Source organism: Lampris incognitus, chromosome 3 (genome assembly GCF_029633865.1).
Source record: "Lampris incognitus isolate fLamInc1 chromosome 3, fLamInc1.hap2, whole genome shotgun sequence".
Classification (NCBI taxonomy): Eukaryota; Metazoa; Chordata; class Actinopteri; order Lampriformes; family Lampridae; genus Lampris; species Lampris incognitus.
Window position 1 is genome coordinate 29381981 of NC_079213.1, and position 8537 is coordinate 29390517.

Here is an 8537-nt window from a genome sequence, read left to right on the forward strand (position 1 = left end):
GGGGGGCACCAGGTTCAACAGCTCATATCACATCACAGGATGCAAACCCATTTTCGATGAAATCCCCCTGAGAGATGAGACTTTCAGTCGAACTTCAGCTTTATAGTTCAAACGTGGTGCCAGTGACTCCGCGGAGAACGATTTGTGGGTCCCACGTGACGCTGTGGCCGCTGACTGATGTCTCTGTTGGACAGACTTTTAAAAAAAAAACAACTGCATTTCAGCCAGAAACACGGAGTATTGATTCTCCATTAACATCACTCCCAAGCCTCGGGAGTCGGACAATGACCCGCTGGTTTAAACCAGAACGACCAAGACGTCATTATCAGTATGGCCCTTTAGGATTTTCAAAGTTTCATAACTTTGTGAAAAAAGATACAGACCTGCCGCTCCCCGAATGCTCCTAAAATTGCATATATTTTCATTTAAAATTCATTTTAGATCAATTGCACAAACACAAAAAAGTTATGATAAGATCTATGACCACGAGTGGTCAGAATGACTGCTTTGTAATTTGCGCGTGATCGTGCGCGTCGTGTCACTATTTATGTGTGTTGGTCGCATCATTTGCTTCGCGAAGTTCGTTGCTCTGTCCTAGAAACACACCAGCGCCCTCCAGTGCAGAGAAATAGTCTAAAATTGATTTTTGATTATTGCCAACATGTCTGGTTACAGACGCCGTTACAGACGCACCATGACCACCACCGACGCGTTGCATTATTTACATACGTTGGACAGCGACCATTTTAAATTATTTGAAAATTTGTATTAAAAGTTTTTAAAATGTTAATTTTGGTGTCAGTTAGTTTCATAACAGGCATACTAACATATTGTAACGATCACGGATGAATAGGCTCGGTAGCCCTTGGCTAATGTGTCGGACCCTTTAGTCGACTGGTTAACGTCGCCCGCGGTGCGGGAGATACGGGTTCACGTCCCGGCTGTGACAGTCCGGCTGAGCTGCCCTCCGAATTCGTTACAATATGTAATGTATTAACATCTCAATTGGGTATTTATCTTGACAGACTATAGTTTAAAAACTGTAGTGGTCAAAATGACCACTTACGGTCGTTCCAGCAGTTCTGAAGTTCCGGTCGTTGAATATTTATTTTCAGTTTTTTTTGTTGTTTTTTACATTCACGTTTTATAGGCCTTGTTACGTTTGTTAGATTAGCAATATGTGTTTTCCGTTTTGTTTTTCAGGTAATATTTTCACTTTTTCAATTTTGCTATTGAAGTTCGACCACGTCTCTCTGAAGTTTAAGTTGTTTAAAAATAGTATTATAGTTGTTAAAATGTTAATTTTGGTGTCAGTTGTTTCCTAACAGACATACTAACATATGCAATGCATTAATATCTCAACTGGGTATTTATCCTGACAGAATATAGAGTTTAAAAACCGGCCGTAATTTTGACCGCCCGTGGTCGTTTTAGGGAGGAGTGAAACACGCAGTTAGAATTGGTTGGTAAGGTGTCGCCTGGAGGAGACGAGAGTAAAAAGGGACCCAAAACAAAGGCCGTTAGTAGTTCACATGCAGCCACCACTAAGCGTATCAGAACATTTGACAGGGTCTCAGTTTTAGTTAAGTATTTCAAGGTTGTGAAATGTCACGGTGTGCTAGATCAGCGTTTCTCAAACTGTATGCCGCGGCACCCTGGTATGCCGTCTGACAGCGTCAGGGGTGCCGTGAAAAAATTTGCAAATCTAACATTTTTCATATCAATTATCAAAAATTAAAATACTAATTTATTTTACAAAATGTTACTGAATAAATGAATGGGTGAATAAATAAATGGATAAATAAATTCATTTCAGATAAATAAATAGCCTACATACTCATGAGAAACTGTCTCGCGTGCCCATTTCCCCTCCCACGTTACATACGGGTCAGTGCAGTGCGCGGTCACGTAAGGTCAGGGCATCGTTGTTATCATTTTACACGTCCTGACATTTTGATGCCGCTAAAACCCAAAACCAAGCCATGGATCGTTTCCTAAAAAGAAAAGTCCCACCAGAAGCTCCAACAGATGGGGATACTTCAACAGACACTGACAGTGAACCGGAGCCTTCTTCTAGCAACAACCAGCTTTTATCCTCCAGTTCGGAGTCGTCTGCACCCGTCGTACCACCGGGAGATGCTAATGTTAGTAAGGGCAAGGCTACTAGCAAGGGCAAGGCTAAAAAGACAAAGACAAAGATTTTGCGATACCACGACAGCTACATTGCACTTGGCTTCATTAGTACCGATGATGCATGCCCTCTCCCGCTCTGCCTCATATGTGGAAAGACACTGGCAAACCGAACTATGGTTCCCAACAAACTCAAACGACATCTGAAGCAAAAACACCCACACCTTAAAAACAAGGGGAAGGAGTACTTTGTTCGCCTTAAAACCCAGCAATCGCGGCAAGAGAAAGTCATGTGTAAAGCTGCCAAAGTATCCGAGAAGGCTCTGGAGGCCAGCTACCTCGTAGCAGAAATAGTAGCGAAAGCCAAGAAGCCCCACGCAATCGCAGAGTCCGTCATAATACCTGCTTGCACGGCAATCGTTACCAAAATGCTTGGCCCACAAGCTGCCAAAGAAGTAGCCAAGGTCCCGCTGTCAGACTGCACAATAGCGAGGCGAATCAATAGCATGTCTGCCGATATTGAAGATGTCGTTTTGGATAAAATCAAGGCCAGTGGACATTTCTCCTTACAACTCGACGAGTCAACTGATGTGAGCGGGCACGCTCAGCTTTTAGCAAATGTTCGCTTTGTTGATGGGGGCCGTATTAGAGAGAACTTTTTATTTTGCAAACTGCTCCCCAACAACACTACAGGAGAAGAAATCTTCCGTGTGACAACTGAGTATCTTGACAAGGGTGGTTTGAGCTGGAAGAACTGTATCAGTATTTGCACCGACGGCGCGGCTGCAATGACGGGCAGCGCCAAAGGTTTCATTACCAGGGCCAAAGCGCAAAACCCTGATATACGAACAACCCACTGCTTCCTTCACCGAGAGGCACTTGTTGCTAAGACGCTACCAAAAGAACTTTCCGACGTACTGAACAAAGCAGTGGACATGGTTAATTACATCAAGGCGCGCCCGTTAAAGAGCCGCCTTTTTTCCATTCTTTGCGAGGAAATGGGAGCAGAGCATCAAAGCTCGTTGTTACACACGGCTGTCCGCTGGCTTTCACGGGGTAAAGTTTTGACCCGAGTGTACGAGTTAAGAGAAGAATTGAGGGCCTTCGTGATAGACGAGAAACCTGCATTTGCAGAGCTACTCGTAGACGAGCAGTGGTGTGCAAAACTCGCGTATATGGCTGACATATTTAAGCACATAAACGAGCTGAATATCAAAATGCAAGGTAGACAAGAAACCCTCCTCTCCTCATCTGACAAACTACGCGGCTTCAGGTCCAAGCTCACACTCTGGCGTTCCTTTGTAGACCAGGGCAGGCTGGATATGTTTCCCCTGTGCAATATGCATACAAACAACACCACATTGTCAGGCGTAATAGCCCAGCATCTGACCACTCTTGACGAGCGATTCAATCACTATTTTCCCTCTGAGTCATATGCTGAGTTTGACTGGGTCCGTGATCCTTGGAGTGCGCGTGCAATGGAAAGTGCAAAGGACTGCTCACTTCCAATACAGGAACAACTGATGGAGATCAGGGAAGATCGCACTTTGAAAATGAGATTTTGTGATGTGGAACTGGACAGCTTTTGGATATCAGTGGGAAACGAGTACCCATTGGCTTCAAGATGCGCTGTTGCTATTCTACTACCCTTCTCCACAACCTATCTATGTGAACTGAGTTTTTCAAGCCTGACGTACATCAAGAACAGGTACAGGGAGCGACTAAGGACTGTGGACCAGGATCTACGTGTCTGCCTCTCATCCATCCCTGCCAGGATAGGGCAGCTTTGTGCGTCTTCCCAGGCCCATGTCTCTCATTGATGGTGAGTCACGCCCCCTCTCAGCCTCTCTCCCCTATGCACTCCTCGCTCTCAGTTGTGGCATATTTGTGCGTGAGTGTGTGTTCATGTGCACATGTAGGCCTATCTCACTTTTTAAATGCGGGTTGTGTGTGTGTGTGTGTGTGTGTGTGTGTGTGTGTGTGTGTGTACAGAGGCTGGATGGAAGAGTACAGATGGGAGTGTTCCTGCCATTTCTTTGTGTGAAGTTCCTGTCACTTCATTATGCTGGGAAGGGGGATGGCAGTTTGAAGGACTTATTTTGACACTTTATTTTTTATTCTGGAGGGATGTTATCTCTTTACCCACCTTATTATCTGTCTGCCTATCTGTTCATTGATACACGCCGTCCCCTAAAAATAAAAAAGGATATTTGCACTAATAGAGGGATGCAGTGTCGTTTTTAGCTATATTTTTACACTGGGGTGCCTTGAGATTTTAGGCACTTAAAAAAGGTGCCTTGGCTGAAAAAAGTTTGAGAAACACTGTGCTAGATAAGGAATCGGTCCTTGTTGTGAGATAATGAGGCCTAGAAACTGTTGTGTTAATATGTTGTCGTCTCCCTGTCGAGTGGTATGTGTGCATGTATTTACTGTATGTGAGGCTCCGTGCAAAAGGTGAAAACAGATGTCCTCTCGCAAGACAATGAAGTATCCATCTATCTAGGTTAAAGTCGGTGTTTGGGTTTGGGGTTGGCTGCATCTTTGCAAAATAAAATTTGACAAGCATTAACGAGACTGCATCGGCCCACCTCATTTTGACTATATCTGGCCGAGGCGTTACAAGAATGGAGACCGTCCAAATCTGTCACCGTCAAGGCCGCAGCTGGAGCGGGGACCGCCGTCACCATCAGCAGCAGGAACAAGACGAAACGTTGTGATGCTCGCATGTCCAAACATTTGACACAGGCCGCCCTGTGGGACACGTATTGGTGAAAGTGGCTGAAAATAGACGCTTTACCCAGTGGGGACTGGCACAGGAATCCTCTTTCATCAAATTTCCCCCTTCAGTTGATTTGTCTTGACACGGAGGTCCGACTCATAAATAACCATGACATGTTAATTCATATTTACCCCAGCGATGGAAACCTTTTCGATTTCAATGAATGGCTGAGCGCTGAGGGGACACCAGAAAAACTCTGTGCAAGGACATGCTGAACATGGCAGTCGGTTATTGTGTTGGAGATTTTGTCAAGACACAGAACCTACCAAAGAAAAACAACACAGGGTCTACACATTTCAGTAAAAAAGGCAGAAGACTGAATTTAAATTTCCCCATCCCTGGTTTTACACCCTCTGTTGCCGAGGTCAAAAAGCTTGGTGTAGGGCATCCGGGTGGCGTGGCGGTCTATTCGGTTGCTTACCAACACGGGCATCGCCGGTTCGAATCCCTATGTTACCTCCAGCTTGGTTGCTGCACTATCGCTGCCTCTGCTCGGTCATGGCGCCTGTTCGGGGGGGGACGACTGCGGGGAATAGTGTGATCCTCCCACGTGCTACGTCCCCCTGGCGAAACTCCTCACTGTCAGGTGAAAAGAAGCGGCTGGCGACTCCACATGTATCAGAAGAGGCATGTGGTAGTCTGCAGCCCTCCCCGGATTGGCAGAGGGGTGGAGCAGCGAAAGAGTAGGGTAATTGGCCGGATACAATTGGAGAGAAAAACGGTGAAAAAAAGTCTAGGTGTAACTTTACACTCCGCCCCCTGTTTTGACGCGCATATCAAAAACATCACCAAGACGGCCTTGTCCCACCTGAAGAACATCTCCACACTCGGACCCTCTCTTTCCCTCTCTGTTGCAGTAACTCTCATTCCCACCTTCGTCACATCCCGACCAGGTTACTGTAATGCCGTCTCCTTGGCGTACCCACTCAGAGGTTAAAAAAACCACCGTATGCCACACGTGGTCCTGGGAGCACATCACCCCACCCTACCCTTCAGCAACTGCTCGGGCTCCCAGTTAAATACCGCATTTGCTTTAAAGTACTTCTCCTTGTTTTCAGATTTCTCCATGGCTTGACGCCTCCCTACCTATCTGATCTTCTTCACCCCTACACACCTACTCGCTCACTGCGTTCCTCTGATGCCTTCAGCAGGGCCAGCCCCTCATTGCTCTTGTTCTTTGTTTATATTTCTATCATTTTGAAAGCGAATGAAATGAAAACCAATTTATTCAACATTGTATTCTTACAATGAATGAAAACCCAGCCACTGAGGATGCACAAGCCAGTGCATCCTTAGTGCCGGTCCCAAGCCCGGACAAATAGGGAGAGTTGCGTCAGGAAGGGCATCCGGCGTAAAATCTTTGCCAGATCAAATATGCGGATCATAAATAAGACTTACATACCGGATCGGTCGAGGCCCGGGTTACCAACGACCGCCACCAGTACTGTTAACCAGCAGGGTGTCGGTGGAAACTATGCTACTGTTGGGCGAAGGAGAAGGAGAGGGGGAAAGCATGTCCAGAGGCAGCTAGAGAGGAGGAAGGGTAGGCATGTGGAGGTGAGAGTTGGAACTTTGAATGTTGGCACTATGACTGGTAAAGGGAGAGAGCTGGCTGACATGATGGAAAGAAGAAAGGTAGGCATACTGTGTGTGCAAGAGACCAGGTGGAAGGGGAGTAAGGCCAGGAGTATCGGAGGTGGGTTCAAACTCTTCTACCATGGTGTGAATGGGAGGAGTAATGGGGTAGGGGTAATTCTGAAGGAAGAGTATGTCAAGAGCGTGCTGGAGGTGAAGAGAGTGTCAGACAGAGTGATGAGTATGAAGCTGGAAATTGAAGGTTTATTGCGGAATGTTATCAGCGCATATGCCCGGCAAGTTGGGTGTGAGATGGATGAAAAAGAAGAATTCTGGAGTGAATTGGACGACATGGTGGAGAGGGTACCCAAGGAGGAGAGAGTGGTGATGGAGCCGACTTAAATGGACATGTTGGTGAAGGGAACAGAGGTGATGAGGAGGTGATGGGAAGGTATGGAGTCAAGAAGAGAAATGTGGAAGGACAGATGGTGGTCGATTTTGCGAAAAGGATGAAAATGGCTGTGGTGAATACATATTTCAAGAAGAGGGAGGAACACAGGGTGACGTACAAGAGTGGAGGAAAGTGCACAAAGGTGGACTATATCTTATGTAGAAGGCGCCATCTAAAAGGGATTGGAGACTGCAAGGTGGTGACAGGGGAGAACGTAGCTAGGCAGCATCGGATGGTGGTCTGTAGGATGACTTTGGAGACCAAGAAGAGGAAGCGAGTGAAGACACAGCCGAAGATCAAATGGTGGAAGTTGAAGAAGGAAGACTGTTGTCTGGAGTTCAGGCAGGAGTTAAGACAGGCACTGGGTGGTAGTGAGGAGTTGCCAGATGGCTGGACAACCACTGCAGAAATAGTGAGGGAGACAGCTAGGAAGGTACTTGGTGTGTCATCAGGACAGAGGAAGGAAGACAAGGAGACTTGGTGGTGGAATGAGGAAGTACAGCAAATTATACAGAGGAAAAGGTTGGCAAAGAAGAAGTGGGATAGTAAGAGAGATGAAGAAAGTAGACAGGAGTACAAGGAGATGCAGGGTAAAGCAAAGAGAGAGGTGGCAAAGGCAAAGGAAAAGGCGTATGGTGAGTTGTATGACAGATTAGACACTAAGGAAGGAGAAAAGGACTTGTACCGATTGGCTAGACAGAGGGACCAAGCTGCAAAGGATGTGCAGCAAGTTAGGGCGATCAAGGATAGAGATGGAAATGTGCTGACAAGCGAGGAGAGTGTGCTAAGAAGGTGGAAGGAATACTTTGAGGGACTGATGAATGAAGAAAATGAGAGAGAGAGAAGGTTGGATGATGTAGGGATAGTGAATCAGGAAGTTCAGCGGATTAGCAAGGAGGAAGTGAGGGCAGCTATGAAGAGGATGAAGAGTGGAAAGGCAGTTGGTCCTGATAACATACCTGTGGAGGCATGGAGATGTTTAGGAGAGATGGCAGTGGAGTTTTTAACTAGATTGTTTAACACAATCCTGGAAAGTGAGAGGATGCCTGAGGAGTGGAGAAGAAGCATACTGGTACCGATTTTCAAGAACAAGGGCGATGTGCAGAACTGTAACAACTACAGAGGTATAAAGTTGATCAGCCACAGCATGAAGATTTGGGAAAGAGTAATAGAAGCTAGGTTAAGAGGAGAGGTGACGAGCAGCGAGCAGCAGTATGGTTTCATGCCACGAAAGAGCACCACAGATGCGATGTTTGCTTTGAGAATGTTGATTGAGAAGTATAGAGAAGGCCAGAAAGAGTTGCACTGTGTCTTTGTAGATTTAGAGAAAGCTTATGACAGAGTGCCGAGAGAGGAGGTGTGGTATTGTATGAGGAAGTCAGGAGTTGCAGAGAAGTATGTAGGAGTGGTGCAGGATACGTATGAGGGAAGTGTGACAATGGTGAGGTGTGCGGTTGGAATGACAGATGGGTTCAAGGTGGAGGTGGGATTACATCAAGGATCGGCTCTTAGCCCTTTCTTGTTTGCAATGGTGATGGACAGGTTGACGGACAAGATCAGGCAGGAGTCTCCATGGACAATGATGTTCGCGGATGACATTGT